Here is a 26485-nt window from a genome sequence, read left to right as displayed (position 1 = left end):
CAGGCCTGCAGGTGCAGCAGCTGATTGATAAATATAAAACCCACTCCCATACAGATTCACTTTGCCCATGGGCACAGACAAACAAACATCTGATTCTTCAGAAGAACAAAAGGTAGGAATCTGCAACAACCTTTGTTAAAATCCCTGCAATGTACATAGATCACCCAGAGGGGATTTTTTTGTCAACAACAGTGGAGTTACTCTTTAACCTCCTTAGTGGTAATCCCAAGTGTAGCTCGGGGTAAAATTTGAGTACCAAGAGCGGTAACCCCGAGCTACACTCGGGCTTACCATGCGGCGTTGCTCAGGGGGTCCCTACAGCACTTACCTTGTCCTTCGCTCCCGCGATGTGTCCCCTGCAGCGTCTCCGGCCATCTCCTCCGGCCGATGCCGGCATCCGGCTTCTGTGTTCCGGTCCCTGTGACATCGGGACATACGGGCGCCGGAACCGGCGGGAAATTTGAAATTTTTAAAAAATTTCATTTTTGCTGTCATTGCTGTTTCAATGCATTTCACATTCATTTTGTCCCGAGTGCTTTGTCCGGCGCCCTGCCTGCATTTTGACTGTTCTTTCTGCCTGGAAACTTAGAAAAGTCCATGGCGTCCAAAAAGCGTCCCTTTACGTCAAAAGCGGTTTTAGAACAGCGATAGTAAATCAGAACCACTTGCAGAATTGAGTGATAATGATTTGTGGGGGAAATTCGTCATCAGACACTGAAAACGATTTTGTGACTTTGCTCAGCGATGTGCGAATTTGCCTCTGTATTTCAAATTTCAGTGTTTTTGGTTTGGTTATATTATTGAATTAAATGTATTATTATTATATTATTATTTTTTATGATTATTTATTAAATTATAATTTATGATTTCGTGTTTCAAGTTTTATCATATGCAGGATGTTTACTAGACTCTTGTTCGGACAGATTTCAGTGAGTTATTCCTAAAAATTACAGTCTACAATAAAAAACTACATATTTCCATGCAAAAAAATGGTACCGCTTTCAGCACAAAAAATAGGAAAGAATCATACCGCCGAGGAGGTTAAAGCGTGTGCATAGCCTTTTTTCTTTTTGTTTTGGATAGCGTAAGGAATGGCTAAAAGCCCTACCATTTTTTTTTTTTTTTTTGCTTAGTAGTTAGGAATTGACACGCCACACTGTAATATTAAAGTCTGAAAACATTTTAATGTTCCCAAAACCAACTTTTTTTTTAAATAGATAACAATTTTATTAAACTTTTTCAAAAACATACAACACTTTGAGGTTGATATACTACAGTAAAGGCAAATAGGCTGTGCAGTGTAAGTGTAGTTGCTCTAGATCTAAGAGGAACATGCAAGGAAAATAAAAAAACAGCATTTTTGCTTGCACATAGTTTTCTTGTTCAAACTTTTTATTGGTATTATAACAAGGGGAGGGGGATATTAACAGTAGGCATTGAACAGTACATTGACAGCAAAATACAGAGGTAAAAAAAAATGCACAGTATCAATGTCCTTATATAGAAGGAGAGAGAGAGAGAGACTCAAAGAAGCAGGCTTGCACATAGTTTTATAGTTAGTCTGGCTGAAAAAAAGACAAAAGTCCATCAAGTTCAACCATTAAAAAAAAAAAAAAAAAAGTTATAATCCTATATCCACAGTTGATCCAGAGGAAGGCAAAAAAAATCCAGCAAAGCATGATCCAATTTGCTCCTGCAAGGGAAAAAATTTAATGATTGGATGAAGGTAATTAGCAGAGCTTCGACTCATTTTGGTGCTTCCCCTCGGATCTAAAGCAACTGCACAATATATTTACCGTTAGTAAATGAACCCCTATGTGTAACATTCTGCATGGACTGAAAGCACTAACTCTCCAGCGCCTCAAAGGGGTCAATGCCAAGAAGACGCCAGGGAATCCAATGAATTGATAACCTTAGGATAAAATCTTGGTGATGCAGCCTTCCTCAGGCTGGGAGATCATCAAAACTGGAAAAAAAGCACACAGTTGGCGCAAACACCCAGCGCATTATCCAAGGTTTATTCAAATTTTTAAAAAGACAAAAAACATATTAAGTGCATGAAAAAGCCTGTAAAGCCACAGGGATGGCCCAAAATAATGGCAGAGTGTCCATATCAGCACCTGTGGTAGTGAGCACTTATAGATATGAATTTGGCGCAATACTTTAACAAGACGGATTAATACCAGAAAAGTGGTGCAGCAGCTTTATTGTTCAGGACTTTACAGGTGTCTTTTTCTCAAAGAAATTGTACACACTCAATTTAAAATCACAATATTCTTTTCAAGACCAACATTATAGGAATTGCTTTTTATTACTATACACTATATTGCCAAAAGTATTTGGCCTCCTGCCTTTACACGCACATGAACTTTAATGGCATCCCAGTCTTAGTCCGTAGGGTTCAATATTGAGTTGGCCCACCTTTTACAGCTATAACAGCTTCAACTCTTCTGGTAAGGCTGTCCACAAGGTTTAGGAGGGTGTCTATGGGAAGGTTTGTAGAGATGAGCGAATTATTCAAAAATTCGATTCGGCTGATTCACCGAATTTGCGGGAGAAATTCGATTCGATGCAAATTTATTCGCTGCGAATTTAACTTATTAAAAGGGTGTTTCTAGGCTTCAGAGAGCCTTTATATTAGTGCAGAACACTGTACCTTTAATTTAAATGCCCTTGGAGTCTGCTGGGGAAGAGAAATAATACTGTCAGTCAGTATGACATGCAGATGAGTGCCGTCGATCTTAGAATCACCGCACACTTCACTCATTTGGGCAGTCACGGGGCACGACGAAGAAGAAGAAGAAGAAGAAGAAGAAGAATGAAAAGAAGAATGAAAAGAAGAAGAAGAAGAATGAAAAGAAGAATGAAAAGAAGAAGAAGAATGAAAAGAAGAAGAAGAAGAATGAAAAGAAGAAGAAGAAGAATGAAAAGAAGAATGAGAAGAAGAATGAAAAGAAGAATGAAAAGAAGAATGAGAAGAATGAAAAGAAGAATGAAAAGAAGAAGAAGAAGAATGAAAAGAAGAAGAAGAATGAAAAGAAGAATGAAAAGAAGAAGAATGAAAAGAAGAATGAAAAGAATAAGAAGAAGAATGAAAAGAAGAAGAAGAAGAATGAAAAGAAGAAGAAGAAGAATGAAAAGAAGAATGAAAAGAAGAAGAAGAAGAATGAAAAGAAGAAGAAGAATGAAAAGAAGAAGAAGAAGAATGAAAAGAAGAATGAGAAGAAGAATGAAAAGAAGAATGAAAAGAAGAATGAGAAGAATGAAAAGAAGAAGAAGAAGAATGAAAAGAAGAATGAAAAGAAGAAGAAGAAGAATGAAAAGAAGAAGAAGAAGAATGAAAAGAAGAAGAAGAAGAATGAAAAGAAGAATGAAAAGAAGAGAAGAAGAAGAATGAAAAGAAGAATGAAAAGAAGAAGAAGAAGAAGAATGAAAAGAAGAAGAATGAAAAGAAGAATGAAAAGAAGAAGAAGAAGAAGAATGAAAAGAAGAATGAAAAGAAGAAGAATGAAAAGAAGAAGAATGAAAAGAAGAATGAAAAGAAGAAGAAGAAGAATGAAAAGAAGAAGAATGAAAAGAAGAAGAATGAAAAGAAGAATGAAAAGAAGAAGAAGAAGAATGAAAAGAAGAAGAAGAAGAATGAAAAGAAGAATGAAAAGAAGAAGAAGAAGAATGAAAAGAAGAAGAAGAATGAAAAGAAGAAGAAGAAGAATGAAAAGAAGAAGAAGAAGAATGAAAGGAAGAATGAGAAGAAGAATGAAAAGAAGAATTAAAAGAAGAATGAGAAGAATGAAAAGAAGAATGAAAAGAAGAAGAAGAAAAATGAAAAGAAGAAAAAGAAGAATGAAAAGAAGAATGAAAAGAAGAAGAAGAAGAATGAAAAGAAGAATGAAAAGAAGAAGAAGAAGAATGAAAAGAAGAAGAAGAATGAAAAGAAGAATGAAAAGAAGAAGAAGAATGAAAAGAAGAAGAAGAAGAATGAAAAGAAGAAGAATGAAAAGAAGAATGAAAAGAAGAAGAAGAATGAAAAGAAGAAGAAGAAGAAGAATGAAAAGAAGAAGAATGAAAAGAAGAATGAAAAGAAGAAGAAGAAGAATGAAAAGAAGAATGAAAAGAAGAAGAAGAAGAATGAAAAGAAGAATGAAAAGAAGAAGAATTCCAGTACAGCAAAAAGTGTATCTGCAGAGAGCTCCGCTATTTCTGACAGTTCTCTGACAGTTCTGACAGTTCATTTACAGCGGTTGAAACATTGTATCTATTTGTTTCCGAATAAAAACATCTGTATCCTAAATGGAAACAAATAGATACAATGTTTCAACCGCTGTAAATGAACTGTCAGAACTGTCAGAGAACTGTCAGAAATAGCGGAGCTCTCTGCAGTGACACTTTTGCCGGCTGATCGGGGAAAATTCGATTCGTGCATCCGAAGTTTGCTAAAATTCGGATTCGATGCGAATCAAAATTTTCCTAATATTCGAAACGAATTCCACTTCGCCAAGTTCGATTCGCTCATCTCTAAAGGTTGGACCATTCTTCCAGAAGCACATGTGTGAGGTCAGGCACTGATGTCGGACGAGAAGGTCTGGCTCGCAGTCTCTGTTCTAATTCATCCCAAAGGTATTCTATGGGGTTGAGCTCAGGAATCTGTGCAGGCCAGTCAAGTTCCTCCACCCCAAACTCGCTCCTCCATGTCTTTATGGACCTTGCTTTGTGTACTGGTGTGCAGTTATGTTGGAATAGGAAGGGGCCATCCCCAAACTCAGTTGGGAGCATGAAATTGTCCAAAATCTCTTGGTATGCTGACACCTTAAGAGCTCCCTTCACTGGAACTAAGGGGCTAAGCCCAACCCCTGAAAAACAACCCCACACCATAATCACCCCTCCACCAAACTTTACACTTGGCACAATGCAGTCAGGCAAGTACTGTTCTCCAAACCGCCAAACCCAGACACATCCATCAGATTGCCAGACAGAGAAGCATGATTTGCCACTCCAGAAAAGATGTGGGCAGGGAGGATGATCAGCACAGAGCAGGGGAGGGCAATTACTGGAACCCATCCCCTGTGTAGCTCTCTCTGCCGCAGCAGAAAGCTAGATTCCTCTTATCTCCCTCCTGCTGGCTTTCAGCTGTTGCAGAGGGACCCATAAAGAGGACTAATTCCAGTAGTTGTCGCACCCATCACTCTCTCTGTGCAGCATACTTTTTCCCCTGCTGCCCAGGCTTCCCTGTGTGCCCCTACCCCCACAGTGCTTCCAGATTACCTCCTCTCCTTCCAACTGGCAGCTGCAAGCACACAATTGGATCCTACAGGATGGAGAGTTTGGGGAGGGTCTGGTAAATATGTCACATTTACCAGCCCCTTTCTTTCCCGAATGAACACGAGTGATCGGTACTGATCACTCACTGTGTTCACTGATAACTGAAGCATCTGTGACAATGGTTAACATTGCAGATAAAGTGGGTATATCTGCTTAATGCAGAAAAAACAGCAATAGAACCTGAGAAGGGTGTTATACTTTCTCTACTCCATCCTAAACCCACAAAATATTTTGATTTTCCGATCTCTTTCTGCCTCAAGGATAATAGTCAACAGGGCAAAAATCCAGGGTAGCTCTACAACCAGGACAAAAACATCAATAAAACTTGTGAAGGGTCCTATACTTTCTCTACTCCATCCTAAAACAGAAAATATTTTGGATTTACCACATCTTTTGGTCTCAGTGACAATGGTCAATAGGGCAGATAAAGATGGCAGATAAATCTAGTAAGCAATAAAGACTGGGAAGGATCCTAGAATCTTTCTACTTCATCCTAAACCACAAAACATTTTAGATTTTCCACTCTTTTCTATCTCAGTTAAAATGGTCAACAGGGCAAATAAAGGGGGCCTCTACCTAATGGAGACACAAAGAGCATTAAAACTTGAGAAGGGCTCTAAACTTTCTCTACTCCATCAGAAACCTCAAAAATAGCTATGCTTACACTTTAAGGGGGTTCCTAGTGAAGATCAGACATTCCTAGTTGCTGTGTCTCAGGTAGCTTCAGCCTACCAATGGTACCAGAAATGACCCAAGATAGCTTGTTATATTTGATGTCCAGTTGTGTGGTTTTAATAAACAAAAATAATAATGAGAAGCAAACTTCATTTAAAGTTCTTAGACCACAACGCCAAGTTCTCAGCAGACCTGTCTAGAAGCCACACCAAGCCCTGATATCCCTTTGTCCTTAGACAGCGTGAACTAATTTATGAAGTAATCAAACTGTTCTCTTCTTCAACACAAAACATGTTTACAAGCACAGGAACAAAGATATGAGTTGCAGCACCTCGGAGGGGGATTATGGGCGTAATGAATCTCAGGAAACATTTAAATTTAACATAATTGTACTAAAACAAAAATACAAACACTTCATGGAGGTATCTTGTATGTGGTAACATCTCACTAATCAGCATTAATGCAGAATAAATAGGAAACCGCCAAGCATAATTTGAAACCGCTTGGCGAGGGTCAGCCGAATCTATTAAAGAAGTTATTGTCAAACTTGTTCCATATTACCGTCCTATGCAAATGAAAATATAAACATGCGGCAAATTCGTGAAACCTGGTGCAGGGTACAATAATGTTCATTAGGACTAATCGACTTCGTTGGCGGCTTCACACAATCCTACCAGTGCAGCCGCAGCTCCTGATTAGTACATGATATAGAAAAGGTAGAGGGAACTTGCATTTTCTATAAAGTTGGTTTCCTTTGCATTTTAATGAGGTTGATTGCTTACCAAAGAACAAAAATGTATATATTTAGAGAGAAAAAAGACAAATTTTAATCAACAAGTAAAACCAATCAGAGGATTCCTAATACTAATCGTTTAATGCCACAATGGTGCTAAAGTCACAAGACTCACTGGATTTCCCTTAAAGTGTAAATAAACCTTTATGAACTATTTTGGGCATCTAAGCAGAAAGCAAGACCATTGCAATATTTTTCCATAGATCACATTATTTCAACAGCTCTTTCTCTGCGTATCCTAAAATACTGGGTTGGGCCATCCCGTAGGTCGCATATATCAAGGTTAGAGCTGATATTACACAAAAGGGGTTCCAAGGAAATTAGAATGGACATGTATAATTACTCATATAGAGGGAATTAGAAAAAAAAGCAGGATTAAAATGTATTCATGCAAATAGTCATCTTGTCTCCTAGATCTATATTGTAGAAGGTCACTTTCAGGAATGTTCAAGTAACCCTATCAAATGCCTTTTCAGTATCTGTCAAGAGCAACGTTGTTGGGTTTTTTTTGGTGTGGGACAGGTGTATAACAGTAAGGGCTCTAACAGTGTGTACTTATTCTATCTACTGGGTACCAATTTGGTCTGGGTAGAATATATGTGGATTCAAGGGGAAAAAAACAATGGGATTTTTGGAAGTATAGGACAGCAAAGCCGTTGGGGCCTGGTGCTTTTACGGGGTGCAGCTTTTTTAAATACTATCTGTAATTCATTACTTTGAAAATGGGTCATTCTAAAAAGGAAATGCAAGAAGAAAGGTGCTGGACCCCCACCTTGATCTGGTATTGTTCTATGTTATAGAGTGAGGTTTGGAGCCTGATGTAAAGTGAGGGCATCTACAATCCCAATTCACCAAAAAAATTAGATGCTGTGTAGATCCCTCGAGAAGAAATCAGAAGTGATGAAACGCGTCAGTGACGTGACGTCAGACGCAGAACCGGAAGGAGCAGCGCAGCCATCTTTGATGTGATGTTCATGCAATAGGATGGACGGTTTACCCTTTTTATATGTAAGCAGATATTAAATTTTGAATTTTCATTCATTCTCTCCACTGAGTCTTCTCTGCCCTGTGAGGAGTGGGGAGGATTCCACTGTGCATTCCCGTTAGAGGAAAGCTATCTAGCATTTGGGATTATTTGAAACTCCTGTGCAAGCTGCAAGAGGGTAATAGTATATTATCCTAGCAGAGTTTGGACTAGTGCACCAATTTGGACTAGTGCACCTGATCACTAGTTGTATGCTTGGATTTGCTGTGATTTCACCTGTTGGAGTGATTTATTCACTATATCACAAGTTGAATTGTTGTGAATTTTATCAACCTCACGTGTGGGGTATATAGGTGTGTTCACTTCATACACATGGTTCACAATATTGTATAATTTGGGATATACCGTATTTTTCGCTCCATAAGACGCACTTTTTTCCCCCCAAAAAAGGGGGGGAAATGTCAGTGCGTCTTATGGAGCGAATATAAAGCGGCCGGTCCGGTATTATTGCCGCCACCATGTCAGAATACCGGGCCGGCCGCTCAGCTGTTCTCTGCTGCAGGGCCTTACCTGTTCCTCGCTCCAGCGCTGCACAGTCTTCCCGCGCTGGCTTCTGTGACAGCTGGGTGCCCACTGCGCATGTGCTGCGCTTTGTGAATGATCCGGTGTCTTCTGGGACACATGACAGGTCCCAGAAGGCGCCGGGCCATTCACAAAGCGCAGTGCTTCTCGCGCATGCGCAGTGGGCACCCGGCTGTCACAGAAGCCGGCCCGGGAAGAAGAGAGAAGGACAACTCCGCGGAAGTGGGAGCGGGTACCTGTCAAATTCAGGTACCCGCTCCCCCTCCCTCCCCAAAGGTCAGCAGTCTCTGGTCATTCCCTGCACTGTCTGCAGTCTCAGGTCATTCCCTGCACTGTCTGCAGTCTCTGGTCATTCCCTGCACTGTCTGCAGTCTCTGGTCATTCCCTGCACTGTCTGCAGTCTCTGGTCATCCCCTGCACTGTGTCCGCAGTCTCAGGTCATTCCCTGCACTGTCTGCAGTCTCAGGTCATTCCCTGCACTGTCTGCAGTCTCTGGTCATTCCCTGCACTGTCTGCAGTCTCTGGTCATTCCCTGCACTGTCTGCAGTCTCTGGTCATCCCCTGCACTGTCTGCAGTCTCTGGTCATTCCCTGCACTGTCTGCAGTCTCTGGTCATCCCCTGCACTGTCTGCAGTCTCTGGTCATTCCCTGCACTGTCTGCAGTCTCTGGTCATTCCCTGCACTGTCTGCAGTCTCTGGTCATTCCCTGCACTGTCTACAGTCTCTGGTCATTCCCTGCAGTCTCTGGTCATCTCCTGTACTGTCTGCAGTCTCTGGTCATTCCCTGCACTGTCTACAGTCTCTGGTCATTCCCTGCAGTCTCCGGTCATCTCCTGTACTGTCTGCAGTCTCTGGTCATCTCCTGCACTGTCTACAGTCTCTGGTCATCCCCTGCACTGTCTGCATTCTCTGGTCATTCCCTGCACTGTGTCCGAAGTCTCTGGTCATCTCCTGTACTGTGTCCGCAGTCTCTGGTCATCTCCTGTACTATGTCCGCAGTCTCTGGTCATCTCCTGTACTATGTCCGCAGTCTCTGGTCATCTCCTGTACTGTGTCCGCAGTCTCTGGTCATCCCCTGTACTATGTCCGCAGTCTCTGGTCATCTCCTGTACTATGTCCGCAGTCTCTGGTCATCTCCTGTACTGTCTGCAGTCTCTGGTCATCTCCTGTACTGTGTCCGCAGTATCTGGTCATCTCCTGTACTGTGTCCGCAGTCTCTGGTCATCTCCTGCACTGTGTCCGCAGTCTCTGGTCATCTCCTGCACTGTGTCCGCAGTCTCTGGTCATCTCCTGCACTGTGTCCGCAGTCTCTGGTCATCTCCTGCACTGTGTCCGCAGTCTCTGGTCATCTCCTGCACTGTGTCCGCAGTCTCTGGTCATCTCCTGCACTGTGTCCACAGTCTCTGGTCATCTCCTGCACTGTGTCCACAGTCTCTGGTCATCTCCTGCACTGTGTCCGCAGTCTCTGGTCATCTCCTGCACTGTGTCCGCAGTCTCTGGTCATCCCCTGTACTGTGTCTGCAGTCCATTGGTTCAGAATATTTTTTTTTCTTGTTTTTCGCCTCTAAAACCTAGGTGCGTCTTATGGTCAGGTGCGTCTTATGGAGCAAAAAATACGGTATTTATAATTTTTGTTTTAATTTTTTATTTATTTATTTATTAATTTTTAACCTTTTTTTTTTCTCACGAGTGGTTGTGCATGACATCACTGATTATTATATTATTTGAAAGATAATGCACTATATTGAGTTTAAATTTTTTTGAGGTATCTTGGATTGAAGTGGCGAATAGTGTGGACATTTTGAGGACTTTGTATTGTGAAATTTTTTTTGGAACTTATTTTGGAAATTTGGGGGTAAAGAATTTGAGTTTTGGGGAAAGATTGTTGAAAAGGTTTATGATATGTGTAAAATCTACATAAAAAGAGAATGCAATAATTAGCAAATCTCATAAACCCATATTGCATTCACGATAGAAAATAGAAAACATATCACATGTTTAAACTGAGAAAATGTACCACTTTAAAAAAAGAAATCAGGTAATTTTGAACTTGATGGCAGCAACACAATCTCAAAAAAGTTGGGACAGAGAAATAAAAATCTGGCAAAGTAAAATGTAAGTTATAAAGTGATTTGTAATAGTTATAAAAGCATGGGTCCATTTGTTTGGGTGATTACTAGAGGGCCTTGAGTATATTCAATTTCTTGGATAAAGAAAGTGGAGGTAGGTCCCCCGCAAGCCACAGACCAAAGTCTTACCAGACTTGCTTCCATATTAATGGAGATATCAACAGATCTTAGTTGTGCTTTTAATCTAAACAGGAATTTCTTGTCATATAGTTTTGGGGTGTTGTATACCTATAGCAAGGACTGAGTCCTTCATTTGTAGTTCCGCCCTTTCAGCTTTTAAAATGCCTACTATTACACATTTGTGGGTTCCTACACTGTTAATGAGGAGGTGTCAGATATAGGGTTTGTATGGAGAAAGTTCTGGATTTCCCATTCGATCATGGAAAATAATGTGAGGGTCTTGGATAAGAAAAATTACCGGCTTTTAACCAATCCTTATTCCATTCAAAATGAAAAAAAGAGACACAAGACTAGGCATCTAAAGTGCCGTTTTATTGAACTATAGGGCATGTTTGGTAGAAGTGTATGTTTATGTTTGTACTATGCTATGACTTTACAAATATATTACAGTTTCCAGTTACCACCAGTGTCACATTAAAGCTACATGTAAAGATCAAAGGTATTATTTTAAGTTGAATTATACATGTTGTGTCTTTTGGAGCTCTTGTCTGATTACAGTTCACCACTGTGTTCAGAGTCTATGGTCGTTCCTATTTATTACACAGCAAGTGTTCATATCAGAACTGGTTGTTTGTACATTCTGAATGCTGTAAGGTCTCATTCAAGTCATCAGTGAGATATATCTTGTAGACATAGCTTAATGCTCTTTATTTTTACAGCAGCTAGACAGGCTTTCCTCTAGAGCAGTGGTCTCCAAATTGTGGCCCGTAGACTATATGGAACCTTATGCACATTTTTATCCGGCCCTTGGAGCACTATTTCATTCACTGACACCAACGATGAGGCATTGTTCCTCCCAATGACACCACGATGGAGCCCAATGAAAACAATGATGGGGCACAATTCCTCCCAATTACACCAGTAATGGGGCACAATTCCTTCCAATGACATCAATGATGGGGCACAATTCCTCTCAATGACATCAATAATGGGGCACAATTCCTCTCAATGACATCAATAACGGGGTATTATTCCTGCCACTGATACCAGTGATGGGGGACTGTTTACTCCCACTGATGCTGGGACACAGTCCTGCTCCCCTAAAGTATGAAGGACAGTAAACTGGCCCTTTGTTTAGAGAGTTTGGAGACCCCTGTTCTAAAGTCTCTGCTCACCTCCTTCTATGGGTGCAGGATAATCATATCTTCGTGCATGCAATCCAGGTATGCTATGATATCCAAAACATGTTTTTATTAGCTATGGAAAAATTCTCCATTTTATAATGGAAAAATCAGAATCTTTAAACCATGTCACTATTATTGTGGGAAATTGGTGTATTTGGCAATAATCTGGGACCTTTCAACATTAGTGCAGTCCAGTATTGAGTGCTTGGCTGGTGATGGGCTTTGTTATGATCCGCCAGGTGGTGCCTCAGGCTGCCAACTGACAGACCTACTCAGAGCGTGGGGTCTAAGCCCGGGCTGTGCTTTCACCAGAGCCCCTGATGGTGGGGATGGACTTGAAACAGTCCCGGGCCAGGTCACGACCTCCGAGCAGGCCCGCCAGTGGCTGAGGAGACCTTTGGGGACAGGTACCGGGAGAGCCAGATATGAAGAGGATGGCGGCCCCAGCAGGGTAGTAACGGATCGTGGGCCCGTGAGGGTAAGCGGGGTACAGAATCGGTAGGCGAGAGTAGTCGGGTCACACGCAGGGTCAGCAGGGAAGTCAATCCATAGAATGGTCAGGGCAATCCGGGTCAAACGCAGGAGCAGGCAGAATAGTCAGGACAATCCGGGTCAAACGCAGGAGCAGGCAGAATAGTCAGGGTCAATCAGGGTCACAAGATAGGTGCAGGAACTCAGGATCACAGGAAGACCTTGCGGCAATCTGTGACAGTGCAGGGCATCTTTAAATAGTGCGCCCTGCGCTGTCATTGGCCGGCTAGGACGCGCCCCCGGCTGTCATTGGACACCTGAGGCGCGCCCGCGGCTCCTACTGCGCATGCGCGGTGTCCTGTCAGCCGCGGCTCGCCGGGACCTAGTGCCTGTGTCCCGGCGCGATCTGCCGCCACTGCGCATGCGCGAAGGACGGAGCCGCGATCGCGGACCATGGAGCCGTGGTCCCTGACATTGCCCCCCCCCAATGGGCACCCTCCGGGAGCCCCACTGATCTCTCCACCGCGGGTGAGCACGAAAAAACTCCCGGATGAGCCTGGGCGCGTGGACGTTCTGGGCGGGTTCCCATGAGTTCTCCTCAGGGCCATACCCCTTCCATTTTATCAGGAACTGTGTCTGGCCCCCCCTCCTTCGGCAACTGAGGATAGTCTCCACTTCAAATTCCTCCTGGTCACCTATAGTGACTGCCTCGGGAGGTCTGGATTCACGGTCCGGGAAGGGATCCGGTCTGGATGGCTTCAGGAGAGATACATGGAAGACAGGATGTATCTTGAAGGTCTGCGGAAGCTCGAGTTCGTAGGCCACCTCGTTAACTACTCGCTTTACCGGAAAGGGGCCGATGAACTTGGGTCCCAGCTTCCTTGAAGGACATAGCATCTTCAAGTTGGTTGTTGCTAGCCAAACCTGATCCCCTGGTTGAAGCAGTAATTCTCCTCTTCTCTTTCTGTCGAATGCCCTTTTACTGTCCTCTTGGGCTTTAGCGATGGCTTCCTGAATGGTCTTGTTATTGACAGAAAAGAAGTTCAAGATGTCTTGAGATGCTGGTACCGGATTCTCAGGCATCAGATCAGGGAGGAATGTGGGATGATACCCATAATTGGAAAAGAACGGGGATTGACCCGTGGCTGAGTGACTCGAGTTGTTGTACGCGAATTCCGCGGAAGGCAGCAACGACAGCCAGTCGTCCTGAAGGTAGGATGTGTAGCACCGTAAGTACTGTTCCAGCGTCTGGTTTGTTCTCTCAGTTTGGCCGTTGGTCTGTGGATGGTAGGCGGATGAAAGCGACAGCTTGATTCCCAGCGATTTACATAAGGCGTTCCAGAACCTGGAGGTGAATTGGACCCCCCGATCTGATACTATATCTTCGGGAACACCATGAAGCCTAACCACTTCCTTGATGAAGATCCGTGCCGTTTCCGGTGCTGATGGGGTCTTCTCCAGGGGCACGAAATGTGCCATATTTGAGAAGCGGTCGACGATCACCATTATTGCAGTGTAGCCCTGGGATGGTGGAAGTTCGACCACGAAATCCATGGCTATCATTTGCCAGGCCCGCTTGGGTATGGGTAATGGACGTAACAGTCCCCATGCCCTGCTCCTGGAGGGCTTGTTCCTTTGACAGGTGGAACACGTTCGGACGTACTGCTCACAGTCCTTGATCATGTCTGGCCACCAGAACGAGCGCCGTAGCAGATCCAGAGTCTTCGTTACCCCGAAGTGGCCCGCCATAGGATGGTCGTGGCAGTGCCCTAGGACCAGGGTTCGCACTTCTTCTGGGACCATGATCCGGTCTTCCTTCCAAATTAGCCCACCGTGGCTCTGGAGGGGTGATTCAGACGGAACTGGTAGTCCTACAGAAGCATCAAGAAGCCGGGAGCGAAGTTCCGTTTGTAGAGCGAGGAAACTCCCAGAAGGTAAGATGGTGTCAGGTACCACAGCGTCGTCGGGGTCCTCAAACATGCGGGACAGAGCGTCTGGTTTAGTGTTCTTAGTACCGGGTCGGTACGTTATATGGAATGAGAATCGAGAGAAGAAAAGCGCCCATCTCGCTTGGCGAGGTCTCAGTCGTTTTGCCGTTCTCAAATATTCAAGGTTTTTGTGATCTGTGAATATTAGGATTGGGTGTGTGGCTCCTTCCAGTAAATACCTCCATTCTTCAAGAGCAGTTTTAATGGCCAGGAGCTCCCGATCTCCAATGTCGTAGTTACGTTCCGCTGGAGTCAACTTCCTGGAGAAGAACGCCACAGGGTGCAGAAGTTCCTTGGTACCATTCCTTTGGGACAAAACCGCCCCTACAGCATTTTCGGAGGCGTCCACTTCCAACACATATGGGAGAGAAGCATCTGGATGGCAGAGAATGGGAGCAGAGGTGAACAATTCTTTGAGCTTTTCGAAGGCTGTCTGCGCTTCGGGAGTCCACTTAAAGCGGACCCCTTGTTTCGTCAGTTGCGTGATCGGGGAGACCAGACCGGAGAAGTTCCTAATAAACTTCCTGTAAAAGTTGGAAAAACCGATGAAACGCTGTACCCCCTTTTTGTCGGCGGGTATTGGCCAATCTAAGATCGCCGTGACTTTCTGGGGATCCATCGCGACCCCCGCGGAAGAGAGAACCAGTCCCAAGAATGTGGTTTCGTGCTGTTCGAAACAGCACTTTTCTGCCTTTGCGTATAGCCCGTGTTGACGCAACCGTTCTAATACCCGTATCACGTGACCCCGATGAACCTCCAGTGAAGGGGAAAAAATTAAGATGTCATCCAAATAAACCACCACAAAAATATCAAGAAGGTCACGAAAAACATCGTTGATAAAGTGCTGAAAGGTCGCCGGTGCATTACAGAGCCCGAACGGCATCACCAAGTACTCGTAGTGACCGAATCTCGTACGGAACGCCGTCTTCCACTCATCCCCCTCCCTGATACGGACAAGGTTATAGGCCCCCCGCAGGTCTAATTTAGTGAATATCGTTGCCGATCTCAATCTCTGGAGGAGCTCGGGGACTAGGGGTAAAGGATAACGATTCTTTACCGTTATTTTGTTCAGGTCACGGTAGTCTATGCAGGGCCGTAACGATTTGTCCTTCTTCTCTACGAAGAATAACCCGGCCCCGGCTGGGGATGTGGATGGACGAATAAATCCCTTCCGAAGGTTCTCATCAATGTATTCCCTCAGTACTCCTGATTCTGCTTCGGACAAGGGAAAGATACGGCCGAATGAGATTTCAGATCCGGGTAGGAGGTCTATGGGGCAGTCGTAGGAACGGTGCGGAGGGAGAACGTCAGCTCCTCGCTTACTAAAGATGTCTAAGAAGTCATGGTAGGCCGGGGGAATAACCTGGGATAGATCGGTGTCACCATCCAAGCACAGGAGGAACCGGGGAACCACGGATCCTGTGACGTGGCAGTGACTCAAACAATAGGGTGAGCAAAATTGAACTGTTCCCTTTTCCCAGTCAATCTGGGGGTTATGGGCCCTCAGCCAAGGGAGGCCCAGAATGACTGGAAAAAGGGGGGATGCGATGGCATCCAAACGGAGGAACTCCTGGTGATGGTCTGCCATTGTGGTGAAAATGGGTGGTGTCTCCTGGTCCACCACCCCTGATTTTATACGGGACCCATCTGCCAAGAAGATGTTAAACCCCCTTTCTTTGGTCTGGAGAGGGATTTTTTGCCGGTGGGCAAAAGTCAGATCGATGAAGCAACTACAGGCTCCTGAGTCAACGATTGCGGTCACCGACAATGTTCCTCCGGGGAGCTGTAAAGACACAGGAATGGCCAGGTAACTCGACTGATCATCCCTTCCTGCGGGTAGAGTAAAAGAAACGGGCGTGGACTTACTCATTTTAGCAGGACAGGAGCGCACCTGATGACCAGCTTCCCCGCAGTACAGACATAGGTTCTGTGATAGTCTCCTTTGACGTTCCTCGACCGATAAGTGAGCACGGGCCAATCCCAGCTGCATGGGTTCCGGGTTGTCCCCTGTTTCCGTGCTTCGCGGATGGTTCCCTGGGGTTGGAGCTGTATCTCTGGAAGGAATCCATGCCACCCTTTGACCCTGACTGCTCCTTTCCAGCCGACGTTCCCTTAGTCTACGGTCAATTTGAATGGCCAACTCAATCAGTTTTTCCAGGGAGTCAGGTAGGCCTATTCGCGCTAGTTCGTCCTTGAGAGGCTCAGACAGCCCGATGCGGAACTGGTGACATAAGGCCGCATCGTTCCATCTGGTGTCGCCCATGCAACGCCTAAAATCAGACGCGTATTCTTCGGCTGTCCGGCGGCCCTGCCGCAGGGAGTATAGAGTCGCTTCTGTGGAAGCAGCTCGCTGAGGGTCGTCATACAAGACGGCCATGGCCCGAAAGAACTCGGTCACGAGTCAAGATGGGGGTCGTGCTTCTCCATCAGACGGTGAGCCCAATCCTGGGGCTCATCCTGAAGGAGGGAGACTATAAACCCCACCTTGACGGACTCAGTGGTGAACGTGCGGGGTTGTAAGTCAAAGTACAGGGTGCAGGCGTTCCGGAAGGCTCGGAAGCGGCTCCGGTCACCACGGAATCGTTCCGGCAGAGGAACGCGGGGTTCAGGAGCTAGGGATGTGGCAACCGCTCCGGATACCGGGTTAGCGGGAGGTCCTGCAGGTGGAGGACTCTGAGCAGGGGGAGTCAGGGGGGCTAATGACTCCATGCGGTCCTCCAGTCGGGCGCAGCGACTGTGGAAGTTCTGAAAAGCCTGGGTCAAGGTGGCCAGGTGCTGACAAATATCCTCTAGGGACGCCGGTCCACTTCCTGGCTCTGTCATGGCCGCAAGGTACTGTTATGATCCGCCAGGTGGTGCCTCAGGCTGCCAACTGACAGACCTACTCAGAGCGTGGGGTCTAAGCCCGGGCTGTGCTTTCACCAGAGCCCCTGATGGTGGGGATGGACTTGAAACAGTCCCGGGCCAGGTCACGACCTCCGAGCAGGCCCGCCAGTGGCTGAGGAGACCTTTGGGGACAGGTACCGGGAGAGCCAGATATGAAGAGGATGGCGGCCCCAGCAGGGTAGTAACGGATCGTGGGCCCGTGAGGGTAAGCGGGGTACAGAATCGGTAGGCGAGAGTAGTCGGGTCACACGCAGGGTCAGCAGGGAAGTCAATCCGTAGAATGGTCAGGGCAATCCGGGTCAAACGCAGGAGCAGGCAGAATAGTCAGGACAATCCGGGTCAAACGCAGGAGCAGGCAGAATAGTCAGGGTCAATCAGGGTCACAAGATAGGTGCAGGAACTCAGGATCACAGGAAGACCTTGCGGCAATCTGTGACACTGCAGGGCATCTTTAAATAGTGCGCCCTGCACTGTCATTGGCCGGCTAGGACGCGCCCCCGGCTGTCATTGGACGCCTGAGGCGCGCCCGCGGCTCCTACTGCGCATGCGCGGCGTCCTGTCAGCCGCGGCTCGCCGGGACCTAGTGCCTGTGTCCCGGCGCGATCTGCCGCCACTGCGCATGCGCGAGGGACGGAGCCGTGATCGCGGACCATGGAGCCGTGGTCCCTGACAGGCTTCTTCTTATTGGATATTATTTAGTTTGCTGCTGTTGTTCCTGCCATCTTTCCTTGGTCTTGCTGTTTTTTTTGGCTGCTCCCTTTCTTGCCATTTATCCATTCAGAGTGGCTGTGGACATACATGGCCAGGAGTGAACATGTAGATGCATCCTGATTGGCATATACTCCTTTAAAAAGACGCCAGAGACCATACTGACTATTTTTTTGGGTGTTCAAACTATCTTCTAGCTCACTTGCTCTCAATATGTTTCGAACCTGCTTAGTCTGGACCTTTGAATGAATATTAACAAGGTTATCACGTACCTGGTGATGACTGGAATGTTGTGGAGGCCTCTCTCGCACATCCTGTCCAACACTCCTGAAGGTGGAGACAGAGAGTGTGAGGGCAATAGCTGGCTGGCAAAGCCCACTCTTTAGGTGGATGAAGCTGGGAGTCACAGTCCTCAGGACAGGATGCTGAAGCAGTTTGCACCAGAGCAGGAGATGGTAGAAGAGCTAGTATGCAGGCAGTGGCCAGTGACAGCCCGGCAGCACAATGTAGAATCACCAGGCAAAGACAAGTCCAGTAAACAGGCTGAGGTCAGAGTGATCAGATGAACGGGGTTAAAGTAGGAGCGACGTTCAGGGTAAAGCCGGGTCATATACAGGTAAGCCGGTTCAGTGAATCAGGTTTCAGGGATACAGTTACAAGCTGAAAACCATTCAGCAACTGCGCAAAGTGATATACCAGTTTAAATAAGCTACTGAGTGGCAAATATGCATGATAATTGGCATGCATGTGTGCGTGCGCACACGCATACGAACGTGGGCACAATGAACTGGAATAGTACGTCTAAGATTGCCTCTTCGCTTAGAAGTATGAGTATGGTGCTGGGAATCCGGTTTACCCTAAAAAGGTAAAATAAGCATGTAGCACAGGATTACTTTCTGCAAAGCATTTATCTCCTTGGGGCACAGATTATTATTATACAGTATTTATAAAGCGCCAACAGTTTGCTCAGCGCTGTACATTACAATGGGAGACAGTACACGAGACAGTACAGTAACAATACAATCCGATACACGAGGGGTTCGAGGGCCCTGCTCCTTGGAGCTTACAATCTAGGAGGGAGGGGATAGTGGTACAGGAGAAAATAGCTATGGGGGATGGAGTGGGAGGAAGAGTGGAGGGTAGGCTTCCCTGAAGAGATGGGTTTTCAGGGTGCGCCTAAAGGAGAGGAGAGTAGGTGATAGTCTGATGGATTGGGGTAGGGAGTTCCAGAGGATGGGGGAAGCACTGGAAAAGTCCTGGAGATGGGCATGGGAGGAGGAGACCAGGGAACTAGAGGGTAGGAGGTCTTGTGAGGAGCAGAGAGTACGTGTTGGGTGGTATTTGGAGACAAGATCAGTGATGTAGTTTGGGGCAGTGTTATGAACAGCTTTGTACGTCAGTGTTAGCGTTTTGAATATTATCCATTGGGCAATCGGCAGCCAGTGGAGGGATTGGCAGAGGGGGGTGGCGGATACAGAGTGGTTAGTAAGGTGGATGAGTCTGGCCACAGTGTTCAGGATAGACTGAAGCGGGGATAGCCTGCGGTGAGGTAAGCCGGTGAGGAGGGAGTTACAGTAGTCAAGTCGTGATATGATAAGGGAGTGGATGAGTTGCTTAGTGGTTTCCGGGGTTAGGAACGGTCGTATTTTGTAGTTGTTGCGGAGGTGGAGTCTACATGAGTTTGTCAGTGATTGGACCTGGGGCTGGAAAGACAGATTGGAGTCTAGGATGAGACCTAGTACTCTGGCACAGATCACTCTTCTCTTTAGCACAGGGCAGCCTGAACACAGGACTCTCCCATCCAATCAGGTCAGTGAGGGAGCTTCCACCCCAGGACCTCACAGCAACTACACACTACTCTTGGTTCCATTGAAAGTATTCAAAATACAAGGTTCCATTAACAGTCAAAGGAAACTGCTTCTTCACAGACAACACTTTGTATATATACCAATAAGTCAACTCCAAAGCAAGAGATGCAAGCTTCACTCAGTTCCACAAAGCAAATCCCAGGAGTCTTTTCCCAATAAAGGGGTAATGCTGTCCCTATCTCTCATCTCTGTCAGGAAACTGTCCTAATGTTCTCCCAAAGGGGAGTATACAATCTGGTACCCTAGGTACTCATTATGGCTCAATCAGTTTGCTCTAAATGAGTGGTTTAACTCCTTAACTTCCTTTCTAGGCAGAACTAACCAAAAGAAACACCCAACTCCTCTCACCAGACTACTCCAACAAAACAAGAGAAATTGACAAAGGACACTGGCTAGAAACTATTTAAGCAGGACCCCAAATTAACCTCCTTAGCGGTATTCCCGAGTGTAGCTCGGGGTAAAATGTCAGTACCAAAAGCGGTAACCCCGAGCTACACTCGGGCTTACCATGCGGCGTTGCTCAGGGAGTCCCTGCAGCGCTTACCTTGTCCTTCGCTCCCGCGATGTGTCACCTGCAGCGTCCCCGGCCATCTCCTCCGGCCAATGCCGGCATCTGGCTTCCGTGTTCCGCTCCCTGTGACGTCGGGACATACGGGCGCCGGAACCGGCGGCAAATTTGAAAATTTTAAAAAGTGTAATTTTTTTTTAAAATGACTATTACATAGTAAAACATTGCTGTTTCAATGCATTTCACATACATTTTGTCCCGAGTGCTTTGTCCTGTGCCCTGCCTGCATTTTGACTGTTCTTTCTGCCTGGAAACTGAGAAAAGTCCATGGCGTCCAAAAAGCGTCCCTTTACGTCAAAATCGGTTTTAGACCGGCTAGAGAACAGCGATAGTAAATTAGAACCACTTGCAGAATTGAGTGATAATGATTCGTGGGGGAAATTCGTCATCAGACACTGAAAACGATTTTGCGACTTTGCTCAGCGATGTGCGAATTTGCCTCTGTATTTCAAATTTCAGTGTTTTTGGTTTTAATATATTATTGAATTAAATGTATTATTATTATATTATTATTTTTTATGATTATTTATTAAATTCTAATTTATGATTTCGTGTTTCAAATTTTTATCATACCCGGGATGTTTACTAGACTCTTGTTCGGGCAGATTTCAGTGAGTTATTCCTAAAAATTACAGCCTACAATACAAAACTACATATTTCCATGCAAAAAAATGGTACCGCTTTCAGCACAAAATATCGGAAATAATCAGACCGTCGAGGAGGTTAAAGAACTCTAGACCCCCCTAATAGCACATGCTATTGCAATGCATCTTTGTGAATAGGTCTTTGAAATACAATGAGCTTTTGGGCTTTGATTCTTTTTTGAGGGCTATGGAAGTTCCTTCCAACCATCCTTGACCTGTACTTGTGCCAAAAATGGTCCCCGATTATCCTCACTACTTTTATCTTTTTTACACAGACAAAAAGGCAAATAAATGAAATTTGAAGTGACAGTACAAAATAACAAAACTCTACCCTAAATAACCCCCCCCCCCCCAAAAAAAAAGGGGGGAAAAAAGAAAAAAAGTGAAGACCCTTTCTCCAAGCAACTTTCACATAGGCATCTTAATGATGAGAACTGAACTTCCACTTCTTCAAAATTTCAATGGTGACTAAATCGAGAAATCAACTATATCAATTTTTCACACAAGTTGATGCCACAAAGCTTCACATTCTTTCTCTAGTGATTTTTCTGTACCACAGTACTAATTGAAGAACGTCCAATCATACATATTCCTGACCTTACAGCAATACCACAAGGATAACCCACCTCCTGTAGATTCCCACTGCTGTTCTCATTACAAGACAACAGCTTGAATAAAATACAAATAGCCTGAGGAATTGTGGGTGCGCTGTGCAGCATATGTGGCTTTCACTGGTGTAAAACAATGCACTTTATCATTGTCAGCAAAACGGAATGGCAAAATCAACAAGCACAAATATTTTCTCAAACAGACGGTTAACATTATCGGTGCCAGGGGACACGGTGCAAGGAACAGAAGGCCATGTAGTCACAAACTTGCATTTATAGTGTAGTGTATGAGTCAGTCACTTGTACATGATGGTTGAAAGTATTCAAGGGTAGTTGATGTTCTTGTGCCAAATTTACTAAAGCTTCATTTACACAGGTTTATTTGGTCCAGCAGCTGATTCCTGTGGTGAGATTCACTGATAGTTCAGGACAGCTGTAGCCACTCAGGTGTACAAAGCAGGCTGACAGAAGCTTCTGCTATCTGCAGGTATCCGCACATCCAGGGTTACCCATGGCTAGGGACAGATGACCCACATCTGTCCCTAGCTGCAGGTAACTGGATGTGCAGATACCTGCAGGTAGTGGTGGATGACCATGGCTCCTGTCAACCTGTCATTGCATGTACAGGCTTCCTAGCCACAGCTGTCCAAAACCACCTTCCAGCCACAAGAATCTACACCAGTGGTTCTCAACCTTCCTAATGCTGTGACCCTTTAATACAGTTCCTCATGTTGTGGTGACCCCCAACCATAAAATTATTTACCCAGTAATTATAATTCATGAAGTGTCGTTTTAACTCCAATACTGCTGCTTTCAACACAGTAGTTGCTTTCTACACAGTAGCTGCTTTCAACACAGTAGCTGCTTTCTACACAGTAGCTGCTCATTACACATCGGAAATATGTGTTTTCCCGATGGTCTTAGGCGACCCCTGTGAAAGGGTCATTCGATCCCCAAAGGGGTCGCGACCCACAGGTTGAGAACCACTGATCTACACAATCTTGCTACATGAATCTGCAGTTGGAAAAAATTTGCCTGTGTGAAGGAGGTGTAATATTGAGTCATAACAATGTTATTTCTCAGGGCAAAAGAAAAGTGAGCATCAAGCTATTTCTGGAGTGAAAACAAAGTTTATTGATCACAATGTTCATGCAAAAAAAAAAAAAAATGGACACTGTATGCAATAAACTGTACCAGAGATAAAAACAAAACTTGACACTTCAGTGCTCAAAATTGGTGGAGGCCCTCACCATGTGCTGCAAAATTTTTCCAGAATCAAGCAACCCAAAGTGGAAGTGTAGGTGGTGAAGTCCTCCTCAAATTGGGGAAATCCAATACTAAACAACACAAACAGAGAGGCGCAAATGTCCTAGTGCATTATCTTTAGCAGGGTGGATAAAAATCAATGATTTTTTATAAAAAATCAAAAAAATCTGATTTTTTTGATTTAAATCGGATTTTTTTGATTTAAATCGGATTTTTTTGAATAAAATGCTTTTTGAGGAAAATATATTACCATCCAAAGGTTATTCCATCATGAAATAAAGATTAGTTTTTTAATTATGTAGAATAAGGCTGTATATGTTTAATTTTTTTGGTAAATAAATTCCATGAATCCATTCACAATGTCATGCTCTTCCAGAGGTTTTTGTAAGATTATTGGGCAGTTTCTCTGCCTACAAGATATTATCACAGATGATTGGTTTACTTTTGCAGTTCTCAAAACTGAATTTGACTCAGCGGAGATCACATGCCTCTTCTTCACAGCAAAAATGTTATAACATGAACAGAGTTAAGAAAAAGACCTTCATCCTAACTTCTACAAACCTCTGAATACAGAATCAACCCCTTCAGTGCTAAGTTTCAAGAAGTTCAGTGAATAGAATAGAAACAATATTTTTCTGATTGTTGGGAGTGGAATAGATCTGCACAAGAAGAAAGTGAAACTAAGTGTGAGGAGGAAGGGGCTGACAGTCTAAGTTTCTTAAAATATATATATTTTGTTTAGCCAAATTAGTTAACAAACATGGATGTTTAAGCAAATCACATATGCTGGAATGTTATTGTTTCAGTTGAATAAATCTATTTAAATTGTTATTATTAAGGTAATGATTATTTTTCTCCTTCCTAAGTACAACAGAAAAGTTGTCCAAATCTGAATAATTAACCTATTAAACTGGGGATAAAAAAAACTAAAATGAAAAGTTGTTATTTTAAAAATCTTCATCTACTTGCATATTAAAGTTATACCAGCAAGAATTAGTCTATGTAGAAAACTAGGATTTAAATCAAGCCTTACTGACTAGTGATTTAAATCGTGATTTAAATCAGTTTGATTTAAATCAAATCCACCCTGATCTTTAGCACTTGATTAGGAAAGGAAAGTAAAATATACTCACAAGCCCAATAGGCTGAAAGCATGTAAAACACATAAGGCACAAATACAAATGTCCGCTATCCAAATACAACTGGTGAATGGATAACTGGGCCAGTTGACACGTTTCGGGGAACTGGCAACCTTCTTCAGAGTTATGGCTTTCGGGGCCAGTTCCCCAAAATGCCATCAGCCATAGCCATAGCTCTGAGCAAGGGGACCAGTTCACCAAAACATATCAGCTGGCTCAGTCATCCATTTACCAGCTGGAGTTGAATAGTGGATGTTTGTATTTCGTGCCATATGTGTTTTACATACTATCAGCCTATTGGGCTTGTGAGTATATTTTTACTTTCCTTACCTAATAAAATGATAAAGATAATGCACTATGAGTTTGAGTTCTCTTTGTTTGTTTTTGTATGCAATAAACTGTATCTGGACTGCTTTGTGATATCTTATTTATTAACCCTAAGACATTGATTTAAGATCATGGCCAATGAGAAGTTTGCCTACTAAAAGTGTTTCTACCCATCTACACCAGAGTTCAGTGCTCCACTTTCTTCTTCCATTATTTGGTTTTAATTACTAAGGATAACTGAATCTGCCTCAGTTTAATTCAGGAATAATTTAATAAATCTTAGTCGATATTATTGGTTGTCCCAGGGATTAACCCAAGATAGCGGTGAACTCAAACCTCATCTCTATTTTGGAGATGTCTCTTGACATCAATTCTATTTGTCGGATATCAAAGAAAATTAGGAGTGAAGGAATTGTTTTATCCCAGAATAACATACTTAAAGAAGTACTAGGAACTTTTAGACTTGCAAGCGTAGTCAGATGAAGGAAAATGGAAAATAAGCTCATGAGTTCTGGGAAGGCTGCTCCCACACAGCAAGGCTTCCCTCAATGGGATTCCAACAGCAGCACTAACCAAAAAAAACCATAAAGGAGCAGAAGACCAACTTTGGATAAAAGAGTCCAAGGTCGTTTTATTGTTGGTATATAAAGTCCAAGTTTTTTTCCTGTGTTGAGCCGTGGGTAGGAGTGACATTGGCCCCCGAAATATGTTGGCTGCTTTTATTGGATTGCACTGATGTGTACTATGGATCAAAGGCATACATAGCGAGTAATTTAATAAAACTGGAAAGAGCAAAATATTGTGCGGTTCCACATAGAAACCAATCAGATTCCATTTTTTTTCCTTGTCAAAGATTAATTGAACAAGTTGAAGTTAGAAGCTGATTGGCTACCATGAACAGCTGCACCAGATTTTGCACTCTCCAGTATTAGTAAATCTACCCCATAGATTTCCTGCCCAAGTGATGAATACCATTACCTGACCATATCCTTTGCATTATTTTCTTTGTGTCTATGTGACATTGGCTCATTTCAAAGGACACCATGTTATGTGCATTACTTTAGAAGGTTTAAGTGGTGCTCATCCGTGACAAATAAAGCACAGGCTGAATTTTGCTATGTAAAGAGTTTTTCACATGTCATTCATCAGTCATCATTTTTTTTTTCATAAGAACCATCAACATTAAATCAAAGAGACCAACCATATGTAAACCTTCATTGGAAAATGACAGCTTGAGAATGAATGCCTGTATAACAATGAAGAATGTTTCAGGTATCCTTCATATTGTACAGTCTGAACTATAGCAACTATAGGATTTTTTTTTTTAATTACAAATCTTTTGGGGTTAGGAAGGTATGTTCAAAAAATTTCATAAATCAAATAATATCAATATTTAGAATTTGCGGATTGAATTTGAAAATAGGTATTCTGGCTCTGATTTTTGCATAGTCAAAGAAGCTTTTGGCCTAGAACAGTGGTGGGCAACCTTTTTTTTCAACTGAGCCAAATCTCGCCAAAACCACGATTGAAATTTATTTTGAGAGCCACATTTTTAAAAAACTGAAAATACATAGGATGGTACACTGTTTTTAGTTTCAATAAGTTTTTATAGTAATTCATCCCCCATAGTAATTCATCCCCCATATAGTAATTCATCCCCCATATAGTAATTCATCCCCCATAGTAATTCATCCCCCATATAGTAATTCATCCCCCATATAGTAATTCATTCCCCATATAGTAATTCATCCCCCATATAGTAATTCATTCCCCATATAGTAATTCATTCCCCATATAGTAATTCATCCCCCATATAGTAATTCATCCCCCATATAGTAATTCATCCCCCATAGTAATTCATCCCCCATAGTAATTCCTCTCCCATAGTAATTCATCCCCCATAGTAATTCATCCCCCATATAGTAATTCATCCCCCATAGTAATTCATCCCCCATATAGTAATTAATCCCCCATATAGTAATTCATCCCCCATAGTAATTCATCCCCCATATAGTAATTCATCCCCCATAGTAATTCATCCCCCATAGTAATTCATCCCCCCTATAGTAATTCATCCCCCATATAGTAATTCATCCCCCCTATAGTAATTCATCCCCCATATAGTAATTCATCCCCCCTATAGTAATTCATCCCCCATAGTAATTCATCCCCCATAGTAATTCATCCCCCATATTAATTCATCCCTCATATAGTAGTAGTAAGTA

This window comes from Staurois parvus, unplaced genomic scaffold (assembly GCF_062004578.1).
Source record: "Staurois parvus isolate SC_StPar_1 unplaced genomic scaffold, SC_StPar_1.0 ptg001263l, whole genome shotgun sequence".
Taxonomy (NCBI): Eukaryota; Metazoa; Chordata; class Amphibia; order Anura; family Ranidae; genus Staurois; species Staurois parvus.
This window is presented reverse-complemented; position numbering follows the sequence as displayed.